The following is an 11799-nucleotide window of genomic DNA, read 5'->3' on the forward strand; positions in this document are numbered from 1 at the left end:
GAAGTACTCCTATTTGAATTTTTAATATTGTATTCGTTCATTGATACGACATTTTCAATATAAGAACCAGCGTTTTCTTTGTATTATATTTTGTTACTTTGGCGTTCCTTGTTTTTGTATTTAATGCCTGCAAAAGGATGAATGTGCAACTTTTTATAAATAAAATCTCTTCTTCATTTTAAAACAAGACCTTTCTATTTTATTATTTTACCCCCCTTTTTATTTCATTCTTTTATATTTTTTCTGCAGACTAGTAGTTTCGCGTCGCATTTATCTGAAAGACGATAAATTTCCGACAATTCAGACGAACACTAAAAAGCAAATGGCTCGAATTATTTATTCTCTTTCTTCGGTTCGTTTCGATATTCTCTCTTCGTTACCAATAGCTAGTAAGTTGAAACATGAAAGTGTTAACTCAGTTTTCCACTAATGAAAATCATTTAAAACCTCAAAAGTAACACCTCTATCTTAAAATAGTAAGTCGACACGCAGCGATAAACTCCTGTACAAGAAACAGCTAAAAGCTAGAGGCACAGAGACTTTACTGACCAGCCTTGCACGGAAGTACTTAAGAATGTTGCTCACCCCGGCCCTAGTGCTTTGAATCTGGAATTATGAGTGACTGTCGGTCGCAGATGATGCGACACGTGTTAAACAGTGGACTCTGAAGTGATTTCTCAGATTTTGATGACAATAAAAGTACTGGAAGTGTGGAATATGTGTTGATTCGCATACAATCCCAGGCAACATCGGGTAAGGGTTAGCATGCTTATACATCTTTTTTCAAAAAATTCGTTTTCTCAATTTTTCAATCATAAAATTGTTTATATTTTTAGTTAGCACTTACTAATTAGTGACCCTTCTATTCTTTCAATAAACGTTGGTGCGATTCTTGGCAAAACCCAATAGAAGCTATCGTCGTTCATATGTATGTAGGGTTTCGCAAAGAATCAAGAGAAAAGCAATTCGACTCGTTTTTTTTTTCAGTTCAAACAACAAAACTGCATTTCCCTAGATGTGAATACCTTGATGATTGCGAATACAGGAGAAATATTTATCTCCCTTTTCGCCACTTTAATGGCCGACGTACTGTTTCAGATCATAGCGATATTTTTTTTTTACTAAAAATGCAAAAGTAGTTGTTCTACTCAATAGATTTTCGTAATTTTTGTATATGTTACTATTTTCGACATGACAAGTAAGTACTGTGGTTTCTGCATAAAACCACATATTTAAAAAAATCAATCTGCCGCTCTATCTTAACAAGCACAATTCTGCATTGAACTGAGGTCTATAAATTACCTTTATATATACGCTAGACACTGTTTCAAGCAAAACAACCAAAATCAATAAAAAGTTAACTACATTAACCTCTTCTCTTAATCTTTTATTGTTTTTCTTAATTAAAAAAAATTGACTGTGTTACTACACAATAAATTTCTTCAACATTTGAATATGTTAAATAACACAATGATAATTGTTATTTTTTGTTTTGCATGATACTTACATGTTGCATGATTAATACATGTTGTATGATTCATACATGTTGTATGATTAATACATGTTGTATGATTAATACATGTTGTATGATTAATACATGTTGCATGATTAATACATGTTGTATGATTAATACATGTTGTATGATTAATACATGTTGCATGATTAATACATGTTGCATGATTAATACATGTTGTATGATTAATACATGTTGCATGATTAATACATGTTGCATGATTAATACATGTTGCATGATTAATACATGTTGTATGATTAATACATGTTGCATGATTAATACATGTTGCATGATTAATACATGTTGCATGATTAATACATGTTGCATGATAATTACATGTTGTATGATAATTACATGTTGTATGATTAATACATGTTTCATGATTATTACATGTTGGATCATTAATACATATTGTATTATTAATACATGTTGCATGATAATTACATGATGGATCATTAATACATGTTGCATGATTAATACCCGTGGCATGATTAATACATCTTGCATGATTAATGCGAGGGGCGTGCAATAATAATGCCCCTGATCCACTTCCAGTTGTCTGAATTCGCTGAAATTTTGCATGTGCAATTATTTATATCTCTAGGGGTTATGTGGCAAATTGAAGCTCTTAACTAATTGTGGTTTCTGTTTTATAGGTGTTTGAACTGAATAAGGTATGAAATGGAGCCTGTTGAATGTCGAGCAGTGATCCGGTTTTTGTATTTGAAAGGACGCACACCACAGGAGACTTTTGATGAAATGAAACAAACTGATACTTTTTTTTATCCATTATATGGTGATAATGCCTTATATGGTGATAATGCCTTATATGGTGATAATGCCCCATCATATGACCTTGTAAAACGCTGGCATCGTGAATTCAAACATTGCCGGAAGTATGTGAAAACAGCTCCCAGACCTGGTCGCCCCCTACTGCTATTGACGAGGCACCTGTCCGTCAAGTTGAGGCTGCCATTTTGAAAGATCGGCGCATTACTATTCGCCAAATAGACCAAGATTCCAAGATTAGTACAGGGTCTGTGGAAACTATCATTCAAGATTATTTGCATATGCATACGGTGTCTGGCAGATGGGTTCCCAGGTTGCTCACACCATTCCAGAAACGAGAACGCGTCGAGTGCTCGAGGATGAATTTGGAGATGTGTCAAGAAGATGTGTCCAAGTTTTTCAAAAGACTGATTACACAGGATGAACCTGGGTTCATCACTATGATCCAGAGACCAAAGCCCAGTCAATGCAGTGTAAGCACTTGGACTCACCACCTCCAAAGAAGGCAAGGGTGCAGCCCTCCGCTGGTAAGGTCATGCTCACAGTCTTCTGGGACCAGGACGGAGTAGTGATGACAGATTTCCTGGCAAAGGGTACCACAATTACAGAAGCCTATTATGCTTCACTTTTGAGGAAATTAAGAGAAGCTATCAAAATCAAAAGGCGGGGCAAGATCAGCAAAGGTACCCTCCTCCTGCAGGACAACGCTCCGATCCACCACTCACATGTCGCCAGATCAGAAGCACGGGCGTGTGGTTATGAAATCTTCCCCCATCCTCCCCCATCCTCCCCCATCTTCCCTACTCTCCTGACTTGGCACCCTCTGACTTTCACCTCTTCCCAGCCATGAAGTTGTTTTTGAAAGGAAAGCGTTTCCCAGATGATACAGCCTTGATTTCTGAAGTCACGTCGTGGTTGGAGGACCAACCTGGAGTGTTCTACATAAACGGTCTCCAGAGCTGCATCAAATGATGGGAGAAATGCATAACTCTGGGTGGTTCCTATGTAGAGAAATACTCATAAGTGTGCCAAGTTTAATTGCTCTACTTCTATGGGAAGTGGGTCAGGGGCATTACTTATTGCACGCCCCTCGTACATGTTGCATGATTTATATACGTTGCATGAACTTTAATTCTTTTGCATGTGAAATGATAATCAATGAAATATCATGTACAAACTTGTTGACGTTGTTACGCGATGGCGTGGCGATGGACGTTGTATGTCAGCGATGGCGTGGCGATGGACGTTGTATGTCAGCGATGGCGTGGCGATGGACGTTGTATGTCAGCGATGGCGTGGCGATGGACGTTGTATGTCAGCGATGGCGTGGCGATGGACGTTGTATGTCAGCGATGGCGTGGCGATGGACGTTGTATGTCAGCGACTGGGGAGCGACCAGTTTTACCACAGTGAGTCGGTGATGTAAAAGGCGTATTGATGAATTAAGACTCAACCATTTCCTTTGGAAGCTGTGTGAACTAAGGGAGCGAATGTTACCCAACTACCCATGGTGATCATATTTTACATTAATAACGATTATAATAGAACTAAGTTAGAGCTTTTATTATGTGAACAATCCCGGGCAATTTCCGATTGCCTTACTGACTTGATTTATTTGGTCGATGATGCAACCAAACCGAGGAAAAGTAGCTTACGTTAGCGGATTTGTGATTGATAATAATATGTTAATAATAACATTGTTTTGCGAAGAAAACAATTAATTTTGAGAGAGTAGTATTGAAAGTTATTATGGCTGAGTTTGACAGCAGAATCTGACCCTGAGGATGATCGGCGTGAGAACAACTTGATGGAAATTTACTCCGATACGAGATTATGCACAGTTGGCACGGGGCCAATCAGAAGAGGAGTAGGTATGTCGTAACGCCTCTTGATTGACTAATTTGAACTGGGAGAGCTTCATTCTCCACCTATCACCTGAACATATAAGCTTATGCACGAGCGATTTTGGAGGACAATTGAATAGAGTTGAGCTCACAGTGAGCTGAATAAAAGCCCCCTGACCGTTGGCAAATATGCCGACTTTGAAATACGGCGGTCAATCTCTCTATCACAAGCTTAATAACCTTAGTTGAATACTTTTATCACACATGGTATTTTGCATAAACAAAAATAGATTTGGATTTGGTTAAAACCCTCAACTGCTGATAATTTGTCGCTTAACATTAACGCGAACAAAGGCTTCCCCCATATCCACACCTGCAGACTGTTGGTGACAACATAAGAAGAAAAGAAAGAAAAAAGGTCAGATTCACTTAATTGTGGATGTCAATTTCCCACCTATCGAGATTTACGATACACGAAAATTGAATCTGGAATTATGGGTGACTGTTTCGCCAGATAAAAGCGCCTCTCGGTCGCAGATGATGCGACACGTGTTGAACTGTGGACTGAAGTGATTTAATTTCAACGGCTTATACAATTATCTTTGTACAGTGGTATTATATAAGAACTTTGTAGTTATATAGTTTCTGTTAATATAATTTTATAAAAAAGAAAACCAGCAATGGAGTTTTTACTTATTGCTTCTGCGAAGTTGTTAACATTGCTACCGGACCGGAGAGTCAATTGGAGTTATTTTCCAGGAATCATCTATTAGAAGAGGAGTGCCTACCTCGACGTGGGGAGAGGGCTGTGGCCCGCAGATCAACAAAAACAATTACAACATGGCCGCACCTGTCTCCTTGGATTGGCGGACTTTTCTTATTGAAACAGAATAACCAGAAACCCACCTGTCCCCGTGTAAACAATCAGGGCCAAAATTGTCGTATTGTGTGACTTGTTCTGGGTTACCAGAATATCTATTGAACGTTTTGGGGCGTTCCGTGATCGGAAAGATCTAAAACGAACTCCTATACCGGCATACCTCTCTAAGGTGGGACGTGTTTTGTTATAATTGTAAAGGTTTTTTGGTCTTATTTTAATTAAGAATTATTGCAATTAGTTTTAGTTACTTTTAAAGAATTATGAAAACACTTTTGTGCTCTTTTTTTAAAAAGAATTATTGGAAACACTTTAATTTCTTTTAAAGTAATAAATTTACTAAAGACTGATTGTTTTATTTTTATCTCTATAATTTTATTAATTTGTATTGTATATTTCACTATAATGTCCTTTTTTTATATTTTATTTCAATAAATCGCTTCACAATACAAATACCGAAGAGCAATAAAAGTTAAGGGACTGATTTGCCTTGTCACCGCTTCCGGTAGAGCTAAACGTACTTCCTCATTTCCGGCGTAGCACTACCGGAAGGTGTATCAGAAATTTCGTGAAAATAGTGAATAATTCCACCCCATCTTTCCAAGCTTATAACTTCTCGAAAAATGTAATTCAAGCCCTAATTTTTTTTTTCAATTAAAGGAGCAAGGACCAAAGTTTCATTAAAAAAACAACAAAAAAAAACAATGTGTTTTTTTTTTTTTTAAAGGTTTTAAACTTCGGACTTTACAGGTAAATTTCTAAAAAACGTTTTTTTTTGTTTTAAATTTGAATATATTATTTATTGACCTTTTCTCTTCAATTTGTGATATATAAAACTATTAAACATAAATTAATTATTTACTTTTTAATAGACATTTCAAAATGAGAGGCGTGAATTATTCGACCCCCTGTCTTTCCAAGCTTATAACTCCTCGAAAAATGTAATTCAAGCCCTAATTTTTTTTCATTTAAAGGAGCAAGGACCAAGGTTTCATTAAAAAAAACAAAAAAAAAAAACAATGTGTTTTAAAAAAAAAAAAAAAGGTTTTAAACTTCGGACTTTACAGGTAAATTTCTAAAAAACGTTTTTTTTTTGTTTGTTTTAAATTTAAATATATTATTTATTGACCTTTTCTCTTCAATTTGTGATATATAAAACTATTAAACATAAATTAATTATTTACTTTTTAATAGAAAGTTGAAAATGGGGGGGGGTGAATTAAAAAAAAAACGTTTGTCTAAAATATTATATTCGGTTTATTGGAAAGAACATAAAATTTCACATTGACCCTGAAAATATCGTAAAAATAGAATCAATAGAAAAATTTTGATAGATTTTTAAAGTTTAAAAATTGAAAAATATTGAGTTCGGAAAATTCATTACTGTTTTTTAAAAAAAAAATATTTCTATTACTTTTAAAACAACTTTAATAGTTTATTTTGGAAGTATAATCCATAAAGAAAATAAATAACCCACTTTTATCAGAGAAATTACGAGATTTTTATATTGTATTCGCAGTTTCGTGTTAGGGGTGTCAAAAATTCCTACAAAAATTCTGATACACCTACGGAAGCGGTGACAAGGCAAACCAATTCCTTCATTTTTATTATTCTTCAGTATTTCTATTGCGATTCCAATAATTCTATTTTTATACTTTCATAAGCATATATTTATTATATAAATTAAAAAAAGCTTTAAATTAAAAAAAAAAAACTTTGATTTTTGATTTCATAAACATATATATCTGATAAAATTTCAAATAAAGCAAAAACTGCATAATTTTTTAAATTTTTATTGTATGCTTTTCAAGAATGTCCTTTTCTTATATTTTATTTCAATAAATCGCTTCACAATAAAAAATACTGAAGAATAATAAAAGTAAAGCAACTGGTTTTCCTTATCATGGTTTCCGGTAAAGCTTAACCGATAGTTAGAAAGTACGTTAGTTGATTGCAACCGTTGTTTTTCCTCAAATTAGCATAAATTCAGAATTCTTTTTTTTTTTTTTTGTTATATAGTTTATGCTACAGCAAGATTCATTGCTGTCCAGACGTTCCTACTTACTCGCCTTCCCATGAAGCCGGTTTCCAATGCAGGTAAAATCCACCTCCATAAAAAAAGGTCACCATGGATTAGGACAAAAAATTAAAACTGCCTTAGTCTAGAAGGATTCTCTATTACTAGTTGAGGCCAGAATAAACTGAAGCTTCAAAATAGAGACTACATTTTCTTTATAGCTTAAAGGCAAAGGAATTTGAAAGCGGATTGATTTTTGCTAATACAGTAGAACCCCGGAACACGGCATTCAAAATTAGTAACAAAATACAGTACAGGGTTTTTTCCCATTTTCCCCCTGTAGCGTCGATGGGTTCAGGGTCGCCTGAGAAAGTCTCATTGACTGAAACAGATGGCTGTTTGTAGCGACCGTATCTAACTGTTTACTTTCAAATAAACAAATAATATATATATATATATGTATGTATATGTGTGTGTATATGTGTGTATGTATATATGTGTGTGTATATGTGTGTGTATATATGTGTGTGTGTGTATGTATGTATGTATGTGTGTGTGTGTCTGTGAGTGTGTGCGTCTGTGTGTTCCAATCCATAGTTTAAGGCAAGGTTTACTTTTGTTTATATGCGTACAATAGAACCCCGGGATACAGTATTAAAAGTTAGTAACAAAATACCGTACAGTATATAATACACATGTATATAATCAAATAATATTATAAATAACAGCGTAAGGCGGGGCAAATAGCGTAACCAGGGGTCGGAAAAACATCGTATTCCACACCGTAACCTGAAAAAAACGTATCCTAGGGTTCTACTGTAAGTTATAATTTTGTTTAATAAACGGTGAATTCACGGGATGTAGTTATCACCCTTGATGACATATTATGATTTTTTTGTGCTTGTGTAAATTGGTGATCTTTTAAGCTAACACATTTCAGGTGAAAACATTACTACGTCATTACGTGTCATGTCGAAATTATTATAAAGTTAAAAACTATGAAAAATGATCCAGTAGAAAAAAAAATAATTACAAGTAAAAATAGATTTTATCGAATTATGGAGTTTTATTGTATATTTTAATGAAGATGAGTTGTGCGACCAATTCAGTATGCCAAATTGACCGTTGATTTAAATTGACTTAAGGATTTAACACATTTCAGAACATGATTGAGGAAGATTTTTTTTTTTTTTTTGTTAAAAATACATCTCGCACATCTGTTGGATCACTTTTCGCAATTTTTGGAATTTATACTAATTTCGACATGACACTTGATGACGTCATAATGTTTTCAGCTGATGTGTGTTGGTTTCAAAGATCACCAATCTACAGAAGCACCCGATTTCATTCTTGTAATTTCGATAAAGATCAATTCCTGATCATTGCTTCGCGTGTGTCAGTAATAAACGTATTCAATTGTAATAAGCAATAACCAGTGCAAATATGAAATTTAATCTTGAAACTGATACCATGCACGAGTTGACAGTTATCTTAAAAAATAATTATCAATGAATAACTTTAATGATTTGTACAGCGTTATAGTGTCTGCCCCTATAGCTCAGTGGTTTAGAGCACTGGTCTCGTAAACCAGGGGTCGTGAGTTCGAATCTCACTGGGGGCATGAGGTTTAAAAATTTTTGTTTTTTTAATTACTATTCCAAAAGTTTTAGGCACATTTCAAGTCCTTATATTTGTTTAACTATGAATGGTAGTAAGATGAAAGTGGTGCCATTTTAAAGCTAAATGCATTCATTTTTTTGTGAGACTATTGATTTTTAAAATTCTTTTTCTGATCCAGTAATGGCGTTCACTCAACCAGAAAAAGCGTTTTGTGTGCTTGAATTTGCAAAACCTGGATCATAAACACTTGTTCAACATGCATTTCACAAAAAAAAAAAAAAGATCTCACACCTTGTGATTTATTTTTGTGGGTATTTGTGAAAGGGCTGGTCTATGTGCCTCCCATTCCAAGAGACGTGGATGAGCTGAAGGCCCGAATAACAGAAGTTGTTTCAACCATTGACAATACAATGCTGGGACGTGATTGGCAAGATTTGGACTCTCGGCTTGACGTGTGTCGTGTGACCAATGAAACATACATTGGACATGTTTGAATATTAATAAGGAAAATTTGAGATTACAAGCTTTCTGAATATACCAGATGCGTTTTTATATCCTTAACAGTTCTCAAGATATTCAATGTTAAGATATGGCCAACACTTTTGGAACACCCTGTATTTGCCCACGGCGTATTTTTCTTTTTGTTGCCTTTTCCCCCTAAACAAGACGAAATGCCACTCGGATCTAAGGGGCAACTATTTGGGACAAAATTTGCAGGAATACTATGTTGGGAGTTGGGCAGCAAGATATCTGTTGACATTAGACTTGAATTTCTGCGAGTCAGTGCAGTCGGGGAAACAAGGACACGGAAGGGAATTTCAAAGTCTAGCAGTTTGAGGGAAGAAACTATTTCAGTAGAAAGTCTTCGGCCATCTAAGAACCTCTACAATGTAAGGGGTGGGATTTTGCTGCTTGTTGGGTTTGTTGAGGGTATTTACGTTGAGATGGTACAAGGCCTTAGCGTTCGTCGGAGCAGCTTCTATTAAAATATTTGTATAATAAGCAAAGTGATGCAACATTTCGTCGATGGGACAGAGGCTGCAGTTTGGTTGACAGTGGGGACCTATTAGGTTGGCCACTCTTTTTTATAAACTCTGTCTAGGAATGACAGACTAGTAGCAGATGCATCAAATTTGGTAACAATATTCCATGCATGAATTCCGCGTTTGGGGCAACAGTGGTATTATTTGTTTGTCTCTCCACTAGATCTAAGTTAATGGTGACGTTTCTTTTTAATGTGAAAATGAGAGATAGCGATGAACAGACTGGCGACTTTGCATGCTAAGGGTCGAATCCTATCAATTTCATAATACTATTTTCATGTATGGATGGTGGCATCCTTCACATGGTCCTATAAAAGCCGAACTTACCATGGACTGTAAGACCCGCTCCTATAACAGTATTCAATAAAACGGACATCAAACGAAATGAAAACAATATATGATATAAAATAAAATACGCATCAAGTGGGCTTGAAAGCCAAATCACAACGTAATATTAGGAAAATATACAAATAAATTTCAAACAAGTAAAATATTTGTTTATCTTCTAATATTACGTTGCGATTTGGCTTTCAAGCGTACTTGATGCGTATTTTGTTTTATTCAAATTAAATCAACGTTTCTATATGGAACTCACACCCTTGACGAAAATGTATGATAGATTTATTTTGAGTGACCTTGTAGTCCCGCTCCTGGCTTCGGACCGTGTATATTGGCGTTAGTAACGTCTTTGAAAAGTGCAAAGAACACCACAAACAATTAATATACATGTATCTAAATTGTCGACTGAAAAAGATGCACAAAAAGCTTGAATGTTATGAATGGGTCACCAGTTAGCAAGTGCTAACTGGTGACCCATTCATAACATTCAAGTGCTAACTCAACAACGAGAAATTTGGGAATGAAAGCGAGAAAACATACATTAACGAACAAAATATTTTTTTTATATATAAACACTTTTACAGAAATGTAAAATATACTTTAAAAGACCAAAGTTTGTTGAAAAGTTTTAAAGTTCTTGAATAAGAAATAGACAAAAGCGTTAAAAAGTCCGTTTCAAAGTTCCGTTGTGTGTGTGTGTGTGTGTGTGTGTGTGTGTGTGTGTGTGTGTGTGGAGACATCGGCATGTAGACCTGATGATGTAGGCACATGTATGTAATCTGTAGTATCGCCTGGAGATAAAATAAATAAAAGGATTCGAGATCTTGGATAATCTCTAAGCAGATTAATCTCTAAATGGGAGTGGGTTTCTAAGTGTGAATAGAAAAGGGTAGTTAGGATGTAGATTGTGCTTTTTCAAGATTAATGCAATTTTGCAAAACCGAGAACAAAATAAACTCGAGGCGTTGGGACCTTAGAGTATCTCTAATACAAGAAAAAAAAATAAAGTTCTAAAATTGTTACCCCACCGCCGGATGTAGTACTGACTTCAGAAAATGTGTTTTGATGAAAAGTGTCAAGAACATCACTAGCAATTAATATACATGTAGTTAAATTATCGAATGAAAAAGATGCGTAAAGTGTCACCAGTTAGCAAGAGCATACTCAACAACAGGAATTTTAGAATGCAAGCAAGAAAACATAAATTAATGAACATAATATTTTTTATACATCAACAATTTTACAGAAATCTAAAAAATATTTTGAAAGCCCAAAGTTTGTTGAGAAGTTTTAAAGTTCTTGAATAAGAATGAGAGAAAAACACCATGGAGTTTGTTTCAAGTTTTCGTGTACTCGTATACACATGTGTATATGTTCGCATTCTGAGTAGGGCTATGACAACAGCATATTCTTGTCATTGTTGAGTATATATTCTACACAGTTAGACACAATTAATCAACCGAGAATCACATCAATCTACATACAAAATGTATAAGATATCAAAGGATATATACATGAGAATCAAAACAAGGAAAAGAATATGCTAGAAAAAATGATTTGCTGAGATTCTATTATTTCCCTTGGCCAGTAAAACGTAAAATATTAACCTGTAAAAATTATTCGTTTTTATCTATCCAAAGAAAGACTATTTTTAAGATTGGATATTTTTAATTCTTTCCTTGTCTTTGTTTCCTTATGACTGTCAGCATACCACGTGTTCTTTTCAAATGTTGACACATAACGACTACACTACAGTA

General features: G+C 34.8%; 1 non-coding gene across 1 annotated transcript; it reads left to right on the plus strand.

Moving 5' to 3' along the window:
- The first annotated feature begins 8587 nt into the window (after positions 1–8587).
- Positions 8588–8661, plus strand: Trnat-cgu (transfer RNA threonine (anticodon CGU)). Its single transcript has one exon. It is a non-coding gene; the product is annotated as a tRNA-Thr (tRNA).
- Positions 8662–11799: the final 3138 nt, after the last annotated feature.

The sequence above is a fragment of the Euprymna scolopes genome, chromosome 37, assembly GCF_053919585.1.
Source record: "Euprymna scolopes isolate OS-2025 chromosome 37, ASM5391958v1, whole genome shotgun sequence".
Taxonomy (NCBI): domain Eukaryota; kingdom Metazoa; phylum Mollusca; class Cephalopoda; order Sepiida; family Sepiolidae; genus Euprymna; species Euprymna scolopes.